At 46.3% G+C, this 10082-nt stretch overlaps 1 protein-coding gene across 1 annotated transcript in view; it reads left to right on the top strand.

Moving 5' to 3' along the window:
- GLB1 (galactosidase beta 1) overlaps positions 1–10082 on the top strand; it is a 104156-nt gene that overhangs the window by 15200 nt on the left and 78874 nt on the right. The window lies entirely within an intron of this gene.

Raw genomic sequence — 10082 nt, 5'->3', positions numbered from 1 at the left:
ATGCTGTTGTTTGACTGTCGTGACAGCTCAGAGAGTATCCTGGCAGTCAAGGTCTCAGGGGACAGAGCAGGGCAGGTACAAGATCCCTGGAGCAAGAGAAAGAAGGTGCCCTGCTGTCACGCCCACTCACAGACTGCTTTTGATGCTTTTTAGTGAGTCACACATGCCAGAGGCGGTGTTGGCGTTCCACGGCCACCCCTGGGGCTGGTGCTCGGTTAAACAATGGTCTCCCCGCATCAGCCTGTTTCTGGCAGGGCTCACAGGTGATCTGACTGCGGATGTGGTGAGGGTGTCCACTGAGTTTGTGGAAGAGGCACCAGGAATCTTCAGTTTCAGGGGGAACTGTGGGCTTGTTCAGATTTCTCTTAGGTGGAGGTGGGCAGTGGGTAGCTCCAGGACAATCATCTGGCCCTTCCCCCAACCATGGGCTCTAACTCAGGTGGAAGGTTCTGGAGGTTGTTAAGTAAGTTGAGTGCACACTCAGTTGTGTCCGACTCTTTCTGACCCTGTGGACAGTAGCCCACCAGGCTCCTCTGTCCATGGGATTCTCTAGGCAAGAATACGGGAGTGGGTTGCCATGCCCTTCTCCAGGGGATCTTCCCAATCCAGCGATCAAACCCACATCTCCTGCATTGCAGGCGGAGTCTTTACTTCTGAGCCATTGGGGAAACCATCCCAATTTACACTCATGACTGGTGACATTGCCATCGGGTAGGTCCTCTGACTTGTTGTGAAAAGGACGTGGCCCTTTCCTGTGGTCTCCCAAAGAGCAACAAGGCGGGGATGGCAGCATTTCAGGAGCCCTGGTATCACTGTCAGCCCAGACTGCATTGGACAGGCCTCACAGGGTCTAGGGTGCCCTTTCCTTAGGACAAAGGTGCCCTAAGTCCCACTGGGGAAGGAGTTTTTATCATGTGTACTTGGGTGGCATCACAGGGCCCTTCCGCGGGGGGATCCTCCCTTCCATCTGTCGGTTCCCGCCTCAGAGCTGGGGCCTGGATGAGGGAGTCGTGACTTCGCATGGTGGTGGCTGACCTCAGCCGTTTGTTCATGAGTGACTGATTTTTTTGTCTCTTGTGAGACACATCAAGCTGGAGCCCCACTGGCTGCCCAACTGTCTCACCCTCTCGGAACGCTGTGGTTTCTGAGCCCATGCCTGAGGTCATCTCTGTCAACACGCCCCGGTTGCCACCAGTCATAGAGATGGTGATCATGTCCACCGGTCACTGGCGGTTAGGTGGCCCCTCTTTGGGTATGTCAGCACTTCATCACCCTCAGAGACACAAAGGAGTGTCTTCTGCCCTTGCCTACCCACAGAGCACAGCCCTCAGGGGACCTGAGGTCTCCAGGGCCTCCTCCTTGCAGCTTTCCTTATGGAAGGGCGCGTTATCTGGCCAGGCTTGGGAGTGTAGGCAGATGGTGGGGTGTCTGGTCACCGGCTTTACCTTCTCATCTCTTAGAGCTGTCTCACACGTTCCTGAGGATTGCAACACAGTCCTGGCACCTCACTTCATTTCCTATAGGTCAACATCAAGTCCGAGTTCCCAGGCACCCGGTTCCAACAGCAAGGGCCTGGATTGAATGCCTTTACCAAGATGAAAGCTCACGAATCTTGGGAGAGTGAGCCATGTCCATATACTCCCCTCTCTCCTCCTTGTGTTCCGTCCCCTCGAGATCCGCACACCATGTTCCCCTCCACCCCATTAAGTCCTGGCCTTATTTTCTGGCAGGAGATGTAGGTCTCTTTCAACATTGCCACGGAAGCCTCTAGCACTCACAGAATGCCCTCTGTGTACGCATGATTTGAGCCTGTCAGCCAGTCTTTCTTCAAAACTGCCAATCGGTTAATAAAAGCCAGCCAAGCTCAAAGTCCTTACAATTACCAGCACCCCGTCCTTCAGCCCCATCCCACAGGGAAAGCTAAGGCAGACGCCAGCTCCTATCTGCCTGTGTCTCCTCCCAGTCCTGTACCGGTGGGGCCTCGGTGCGTGCGTTTGCATACCAGAGGCTGTTGCCCCCTCCACTTAGCACTACTTCAGGGTTCTCACTGCTGTCTTGACGTACAGGAAATGAGAAATCCAGGTACAGACTCAGCATCATGAGGATCTGCTGTTTAGGCCACTTCTGGAACAAATTGTCTTAATTTGGATTCCTCTAGAAGTAAAACCAGGAGACGGCAATGGCACCCCACTCCAGTACTCTTGCCTGGAAAATCCCATGAACAGAGGAGCCTGGTGGGCTGCAGTCCATGAGGTCTCTGGGAGTCGGACATGACTGGGTGACTTCACTTTCACTTTTCACTTTCACGCACTGGAAAAGGAAATGGCAACCCACTCCAGTGTTCTTGCCTGGAGAATCCCAGGGATGGGGGAGCCTGGTGGGCTGCCGTCTATGGGGTCGCACAGAGTTGGACACGACTGAAGCAACTTAGCAGCAGCAGCCCCAGAAGTAAAACCACCAGGGAAGTCCTAGAAGTAAAACAGGCTTCTTTGGTGGCTCAGACAGTAAAGACTCTGCCTGCAATGCAGGAGACCCAGGTTTTATCCCTGGGTCAAGAAGGTTCCCTAGAGAAGGGAATGACAACTCACTCCAGTATTCTTGCCTAGAGAATGTCACGGACAGAGCAGCCTGGCGGGCTACAGCCCAGTTCAGTTCAGTTCAGTTCACTCAGTCGTGTCCAACTCTTTGTGACCCCATGGACTACAGCATGCCAGGTTTCCCTGTCCGTCACCAACTCCTGGCGCTTCCTCAAACTCATGTCCATCCAACCATCTCATCCTCTGTCATCCCCTTCTCCTCCTGCCTTCAATCTTTCCCAGCATCAGGGTCTTTTCCAGTGAGTCAGTTCTTCACATCAGGTGGCCAAAGTTTTGGAGTTTCAGCTTCAGCATCATCCTTCCAATGAATATTCAGGACTGATTTCCTTTAGGATGGACTGGCTGGATTTCCTTGCAGTCCAAGGGACTCTCAAGAGTCTTCTCCAACACCACAGTTCAAAAGCATCAGTTCTTTGGCACTCAGCTTTCTTTATAGTCCAACTCTCACATCCATACATGACTGCTGAAAAACCATATATTTGACTAGATGGACCTTTTTCAGCAAAGTAATGTCTCTGTGTTTTAATATGCTGTCTGTGTTGGTCATAGCTTTTCTTTCAAGAAGCAAGGATCTTTAATTTCAAGGTTGCAGTCACTATCTGCAGTGATTTTGGAGCCCAAAAGTACAAAGTCTCTCACAGAAAATTGGATTAAAGATTTATTGAGCATGGCCCCGCCCATCAGAACAAGACCCAGTTTCCCCCACAGTCAGTCTCTTCCACCAGGAAGCTTCCATAAGCCTCTTATCCTTATCAGAGGACAGACAGGATAAAAACCACAATCACAGAAAACTAACTAAACTGATCACATGGACCACAGCCTTGTCTAACTCAATGAAACTATGAGCCATGCCATGTAGGGCCACCCAAAACGGACAGGTCATGGTGGAGAGTTCTGACAAAACGTGATCGACTGAAGAAGGGAATGGCAAACCCCCTCAGTGTTCTTGCCTTGAGAACCCCATGAACAGTAGGAAAAGGCAAAAAGGTATGACACCGAAAGATGAACTCCCCAGGTCTGCAGGTGCCCAGTATGCTGCTGGAGGAAAGTAGAGAAATAACTCCAGAAAGAACGAAGAGATGGAGCCAGAGAGGAAACAGTGCCCAATTGTGGATGTCACTGGTGATGGAAGTAAAGTCCGATGCTATAAAGAACAATATTGCATAGGAACCTGGAATGTTAGGTCAATGAACTTGGGATGTTAGGTACATGAATTTCTCATGAGGCAGGTAAGGTGGTCTGGTATCTCTTTAAGAATTTTCCAGTTTGTTGTGATCCACACAGTCAAAGGCTTTGGCATAGTCAATAAAGTAGAAATAGATCTTTTTCTGGAACTCTTGCTTTTTCGATGATCCAGAGGATGTTGGCAATTTGATCTCTGGTTCCTCAGTCATGTCCAACTCTTTGTGACCTCATGGACTGCAGTGCGCCAGGCTTCCCTGTCCTTCACTATCTCCTGGAGTTTGCTCAAAGGGAGATAGTTTGCTCCATTGAGTCAGTGATGCCATTCAACAATCTCATCCTGGCTCTCCATTCCCCTCCTGTTGTCAGTCTTCCCCAGCACCAGGATCTTTTCCAATGAGTCAGCTCTTTGCTGACTCAGGTGGCCAAAGTATTGGAGCTTCAGCTTCAGCATCAGTCCTTCCAATGAATATTCAGGACTGATTTCTTTAGGATGGACTGGTTGGATCTCCTTGCAGTCCAAGGGACTCTCAAGAGTCTTCTCCAACACCACAGTTCAAAAGCATCAATTCATTGGCACTCAGCCTTCTTTATGGTTCAGCTCTCACATCCATCCATGACTACTGGAAAAACCATAGCTTTGACTAGAGGGACCTTTGTCAGCAAAGTGATGTCTCTGCTTTTTAATACGCTGTCTAGGTTGGTCCTAGCTTTGCTTCCAAGGAGTAAGCGTCTTTTAATTTCATGGCTGCAGTCACCATCCACAGTGACTTTGGGGTGGGAAGTCACAAAGACTTGAGCGATGAGTTTGAGATGAGACCCTATCAGCATACAGCACGATGAGTTCCCAAGGGACTATCCACAGGAGCTGATGTAGATGTGTGTTTTTTTTAATTAAAAATATTTATTTGACTATGCCAACTCTTAGTTGCGGCACTTGGGATCTTTAGTTGTGGCCTGTGGGATCTAGTTCCCTGACCAGAGATTGAACTCACACCCTGTGCATTGGGGCCACAGAGTCTTAACCACCGGACTGCCAGGGAAGTCCCCTGAGTTCACATTTTAAGCTTATTTTTTTTCCCAGTTTTATTGAGAAATAATTGGCATACATCCCTGTATAAGTTTAAGGTAAACAAGATGCCTGACTCATTTACATATCGTGAAATGATTACCACAGTAGGTGGTAATATCCCTCTTCTCGTACAGATACAATAAAAAGGAAAGAAAGAAGAAAGAAAATTTTTTCTTGTGATGAGAACTCTTAGAATTTACTCTCTTAACAATGTTCCTATAGATCCTGCAGCATTCTTAGCTGGAGTCATCATATTGTACATGACATCTCTGGTACTTACCTTGTAAATGGAAATTTGTGCCTTTTGACCACCTTTATCCAATTCTTCCTGACCCAACTTTTTAATTTGTGTTAACATTTCACTTGGAAAAGTTTTCACACATACAGAGAGTTGAAAACATTTCATATCCTCACCACTCAGATTCTCCCATTAACATGTTACTGTCAGTCTATCCCTCCATCCCTCACTGCATCCATCAACTCTGTCTTATTTTGGAAATGCATTTGGGAGTCGGTTGTGGACATAAGTGTACTTCCTCTGAAATATATCAGCATATAAATCATTACCTAAAGGTCAATATTTGTTTAGAGCCCTTTTTCCCTTTTTTTTTTTATTTAAAATTTTATTTTATTTTTAAACTTTACAAATTGTATTAGTTTTGCCAAATATCAAAATGAATCCGCCACAGGTATACATGTGTTCCCCATCCTGAACCTTCCTCCCTCCTCCCTTCTCCCTCCCCATACCATCCCTCTGGGTCGTCCCAGTGCACTAGCCCCAAGCATCCAGTATCGTTCATCGAACCTGGACTGGCAACTCGTTTCATACATGATATTATACATGTTTCAATGACATTCTCCCAAATCTTCCCACCCTCTCCCTCTGCAACAGAGTCCATAAGACTGTTCTATACATCAGTGTCTCTTTTGCTGTCTCGTACACAAGGTTATTGTTACCATCTTTCTAAATTCCATATATATGCGTTAGTATACTGTATTGGTGTTTTTCTTTCTGGCTTACTTCACTCTGTATAATAGGCTCCAGTTTCATCCAAAATATACAAGCAACTCCTACAGCTCAACTCCAGAAAAATAAATGACCCAATCAAAAAATGGGCCAAAGAACTAAATAGACATTTCTCCAAAGAAGACATACAGATGGCTAACAAACACATGAAAAGATGCTCAACATCACTCATTATCAGAGAAATGCAAATCAAAACCACTATGAGGTACCATTTCACACCAGTCAGAATGGCTGCGATCCAAAAGTCTACAAGCAATAAATGCTGGAGAGGGTGTGGAGAAAAGGGAACCCTCTTACACTGTTGATGGGAATGCAAACTAGTACAGCCACTATGGAGAACAGTGTGGAGATTCCTTAAAAAACTGGAAATAGAACTGCCTTATGATCCAGCAATCCCACTGCTGGGCATACACACTGAGGAAACCAGAAGGGAAAGAGACACGTGTACCCCAATGTTCATCGCAGCACTGTTTACAATAGCCAGGACATGGAAGCAACCTAGATGCCCATCAGCAGATGAATGGATAAGAAAGCTGTGGTACATATACACAATGGAGTATTACTCAGCCTTTTTCCCTTTAAGGTAAACTTTACATGGGCCTTCCCTGGTGGCCCAGATGGTAAAGAATCTGCCTGCAATGCAGGAGACCTGGGTTCAATCCCTGGGTCAGAAAGATCCCCTGGAGAAGGGCATGGCTATCCACTGCAGTATTCTTGCCTGGAGAATTCCATGGACAGAGGAACCTGGCAGGCTACAGTTCGTGGGATTACAAAGAGTCAGACACGACTGAGCAACTTTCACTACTACTGACTTTACATACAGTGAAATGCATGAGACATTTTTTAATTTAACAGTGTTTTGTGTTTTTTTTAAGATTTGTTTATTTTTGGCTGTGCTCGGTCTTCGTTGCTGTGTGCAGGCTCTCTCTAGTTGCAGCGAGTGGGGGCTGTTCTCTAGTTGCCGTGCATGGGCTTCTCAGTGTGGTGGCTTCTCTTGTGGAAGCACAGACTTCAGTAGTTATGATGCACTGGTTCGGTTGCCATGAGGCATGTGGGGTCTTCTCGGAGCAGGAATTGAACCCGTGTCCCCTGCTTTGGCAACAGGATTCTTAACCACTAGACCACCAGGGAAGCCCACCGCTTGATGAGTTTTGACAAACGCATACACCTGGTAATCCCAAACCCTGATTCAGCTCTAGGATGTTACCATTGCCCCAGAAAATGCCCCAATGTTCCTTCCCAAGCACTGCTATTTTCAATTAGTTTATTTTGTTTTAATACCATCAACATTTCAGAGTAACTCTTACCATGGGACTTTAAAATGTCCCACATGTTGGATTTGGCTTCTTACTTCCTTGTGTTAGAGTTAGATTCAGGTTCAGTTGAGATTAAAGTTCAACAATGAGCACTGATTCAGGGTGGGGCTGTGTACATCTTCCTGAACCACAACGTGAGAGTCACGTCTGCTTGTTCCACGTTCATGAGGTTGACATGAACAGAGGGATCACATCTGCCTGATCCCTTCTTATAAGATTCCTTCAACCTTGATGATGGTGTTAGCATACACTGATGATTACCAACAAAGGTCCACCTAGTCAAGGCTATGGTTTTTCCAGTGGTCACGTATGGATGTGAGAGTTGGACTATAAAGAAAGCTGAGCACCAAAGAATTGATGTTTTGAACTGTGGTGTTGGAGAAGACTCTTGAGAGTCCCTTGGACTGCAAAGAGATCTGACCAGTCAATTGTAAAGGAGATCAGTCCTGACTGTTCATTGGAAAGACATGTTGAAGCTGAAACTCCAATACTTCAGCCACTTGATGCGAAGAGCTGATTCATTTGAAAAGACCCTGATGCTGGGAAAGATTGGAGGCGGGAGGAGAAGGGGACAACACAGGATGAGATGGTTTGATGGCATCACCAACTCAGTGGAGATGAGTATGAGTAAACTCCAGGGGTTGGTGATGGACAGGGAGGCCTGGCGTGCTGTGGTCCATGTGGTTGCGAAGAGTTGGACACGACCGAGCGACTGAACTGAACTGATGATTACAACTTAAGTCTATTATTTCACTTAAGGTTAGGAAAGGATGTTTTTCAGATTCTGTTATTCTGTTGCCATTTATTAGCTAGAATTCTGTGAAGAATTCTCCATTGTCAACTTCTTGGTTACCCTGAAATATATTTTTTCTGTGAAAAGGGAAATAACCTGCTTGGCTTTTTCCCTTTGCTTGTCATTTTTGGAGTAATGAGTTGGTACTCTCGCAGTCTCCAAAAGTGACTGGTGAATTCTTTTTTCCCCTCTGTGAATCATTATGAACTCATAGGTGTTAATATCCTTGCAGTCTTTTTGTTCCAGATGATACCTATTAAGTTTCTCTCTTTTAAAAATAATTTTTTTTAATATGTTTTGATTTCTTGGCTGCCTTGCATGGCATATGGGATCTTAGTTCCCTGACCAGGGATTGAACCCTGCATTGGCAGTGTGGAGTTTCAACCACTGGACCACCAGGGAAGTCCCTCTCTCTTTTTTAAAGAAAAGGCTCAGTTGTTTCTGCCCAGGGCCAGTGGGAGCCTCGGGCTTAGGCCCTGTGTCCACCCTGCATCTAACCAACCCATGAGTTCTATGGGGTCCACTTCCTGCCCACCTGACCCGTCGCTACCGCCACCAGGGTCCACAACTCTGCTTCCTTGATGGCCATTTCAGGAAAAGAGCAGAGTACCAAGTATTTGAAAACACACGTCTGCTCCTATCAGTCCTCTGTTTAAGGTGCTGTCTGTGGCTCTCGGCATAAAGCCCAGGCCCTTGGATGGGAGGTCAGAGTTCATTTGGTCTGGTCTGTCCCGTCTCGCGGTTTCGGCTGTCACTGTGCTTTATCTGTGTTGTTCCACCACTCCCTGCCCGAGTGCTGCACCCTCTCTGTCAGGGCTCCCAGTTTCTGCTGCCTGCCTTGCACCTCTCCTTGGCTAACTCGTCTTCATTCTGGGGCTCAGCTTAAACCAGGCGTTCTCAACGCTGACCGTACGTTGCATCATCTGGGCAGTGTTAAGAAATGCCAAGGCCTGGGCTCCACCCAAGATCAATTAACATCTGCATGCCTGAGCGATGAGGTTTGACTTTGCTATTTTTAAAAGCTTGGGCAGATGATTCTGATGTGCAGCCAAGGTTGAGAATCACAATTTGAGGTGTTCCTTCCTCTGGGAAATTCTTCTTTGTCCCCCAGGCCTGGGTTACAAGCTGTTTATTACTGTTGCCATCTTCTGCTCTTATCCCATCCCCCAGCTGTACTCGATGTAATTGGGGAACTGTATGTTTAAGGTATACAACTTGGTGGTTTTATCCTCATGTAATCATCTAGTACTCATTGTGTTGATTCTTGAGTTTCTTCCTCGCTAGACAGAAGCTTCACGTGGGCTGCGGCTGCATCTGTGTGGTTCCCCTGTTATTACTCAGCACATAGTAGGTGTTTGTAATTTTTATAAATAGTTATTAGGTTGATGTTTGGGCTGTATTTTGAGGTTGTGTGAATGCAGAGATGGTGGTGCTGCTCTGTTCTGTGGAATTAAGCCACAGAACACTTCTCTCTAAGCTCATTTCCTACTTCTCTGAACTACTTCTCTTAGACAAGGAGATTTGTGGGATCTTAGTTCCCCGACCAGATATTTAACCTACATCCTCAGCTGTGAACATGCAGATTCCTAATCACTGGACAGCCAGGAAATTCCCAACCAGCAGACTTCAGACAGCCCTTTCCTCTTCCCAGTTCTACCCGAAGTCGCTCCCTCCCTTTCTATTGGTCTAAAGAATTTCCCCAACCTCTGAGCTGCCTTTGAACTCACAGAACTTGTGGGAAACCTTTATTTGATATTTAGGCGTATACATGCTTTGAGGTGTTTTTAAAATCATCCATTGGGCAACTTGGTATATGAAATAATTTTTATATTTTTGTTAGTTTCTGGTTTTTGGATGGCGATTAAAGCATTGCTTACTGGAAGAATAAAGGGATATTGACACTCTGGCATTTGAAAAAATGATTCTTAAATTAGTTTTTTATTTTTGGTTAGTAAAGCTTTCCAGTTGTCCCTTAGCAGTCTCTGAATTGTTTAACTTTTAGTCACAATGCTTTTTTTTTTTTTTTGCCATGCCTGCAGCAAGCGGGATCTTAGTTCCCCAACCAAGGATCAAATCCACGTACCCTGCGGTGGAA

This window comes from Bos javanicus, chromosome 22 (genome assembly GCF_032452875.1).
Source record: "Bos javanicus breed banteng chromosome 22, ARS-OSU_banteng_1.0, whole genome shotgun sequence".
NCBI classification, from domain to species: domain Eukaryota; kingdom Metazoa; phylum Chordata; class Mammalia; order Artiodactyla; family Bovidae; genus Bos; species Bos javanicus.
The sequence above is the reverse complement of the archived record's forward strand: the minus strand, read 5'-3'. Positions and strand labels throughout refer to the sequence as shown.